Source organism: Phalaenopsis equestris, unplaced genomic scaffold, assembly GCF_001263595.1.
Source record: "Phalaenopsis equestris unplaced genomic scaffold, ASM126359v1 Scaffold220753, whole genome shotgun sequence".
Taxonomy (NCBI): domain Eukaryota; kingdom Viridiplantae; phylum Streptophyta; class Magnoliopsida; order Asparagales; family Orchidaceae; genus Phalaenopsis; species Phalaenopsis equestris.
In genome coordinates, this window is record NW_018239013.1 from 62,982 (window position 1) to 64,597 (window position 1,616).

The window sequence follows — 1,616 nt, forward strand, 5'->3', positions numbered from 1 at the left end:
GAGACAACCAATCTAGTAGAGGCAGTCCCAATCCTACCCCCATGTTATCAATCTTCGTAGTGGTAGTGTTTTTCTTTTTCTTTATCTTTGATGACGATGAATCTCCTAGCAAAATCTTCATCTTGGGCTTGACAGGCTGAAGATTCTGAACGGAGGCTTGTTTTGATGCATTCTTGATTTGATTTAATATTTTTTTAAACGATTTGCTCCAAACTTCATTCCATTCATCTTTGCTGATATATGTAGAAGATTGTTTTGATGAATTTTGTATTTGGTTTAGGTTTAAACGATTTGCTCCAAACTTCATTCCATTCATCTTTGCTGATATATGTAGAAGATTGTTTTGATGAATTTTGTATTTGGTTTAGGACCCTCTTGAGCTAGTCCCAAGTCGTACTTCATCCCTCTTCTCTAGTATATGAATCAATCAAAGAAATTGGCTCGGCCAAAATCATATTTATGGAACTCTTTTTACGTTCTCTTAAATATTCATTTGAGATTATTATATTTCCTTCTTTGAGATTTTTCTCGAGCCAATCCTTAAAAATGAAACATTCTTCTATAGTATGCCCTAGCAATCTGTGGTATGGGCAGTAATTTAGTGCTTCTTTCTTGTCAACTTCTTTGGGCTTCTTTGGATCTGGTAGTCTGAACTCAGGTTTCTTCATCAGACTTCTAAAAATTTTAGACATGGATTCATCTTTGAAAGAATACACCATTTTCTGTCGTTCTGCTAGAGACATTCTCTTATTCTCTGTTCCAGATACTCCTTCTTGAGGTGGTTGCTAGCTAAATTGGCTATTCTATTTCTTAGCCTATTCTGAAGAAGATTGACGAGGATTTTCTGCATATATCTTCATTGGTTACTTCCCTTTGTCGACAGTGGTTATTATTCCTGATTTCTTTTCAAACACTCTGGTTGCCTTAGACTTCTCGGGTGAATCCATATGTTTGATTTCTTCATGTAGACTGTTAGGCTTGCTGAGTAGCTTCTTGAAATATTTGGTGGTGAGTCTCTCTAGCATGAAAACAGTAGGGCCATGAATGCTTTTGAGTAAAATCTCAATTTCATGATGTTCCGTCGACAGTGGTTATTATTCCTGATTTCTTTTCAAACACTCTGGTTGCCTTAGACTTCTCGGGTGAATCCATATGTTTGATTTCTTCATGTAGACTGTTAGGCTTGCTGAGTAGCTTCTTGAAATATTTGGTGGTGAGTCTCTCTAGCATGAAAACAGTAGGGCCATGAATGCTTTTGAGTAAAATCTCAATTTCATGATGTTCCTGTAGCTGAGGTTCACTTTTGATGCTAAGGTTTCTCCACCTAAAAATATAGTCCACCAAAGTTTCGTTGGGCTTTTGTTTTTTTATCATGAGCTGTCTTATATAGACATGATGTTGCGCTCCAACAAATCTTTACACAAATAATTGTTCCAGGTCGATAAATTTTTTAACTGATCCGTTGGGTATATCAACATACCAATCAAAAGCAATCCTTAATAGGCTGCTGACAAACTATTGGAAGAGTAAAACTTTGCTATTTCTTGTGTTGCCGCAACTGGCTCGGAAGTGTGCTATGTGTTGTCTGGGATTTTGAGTCCCATCAAATATCTTGA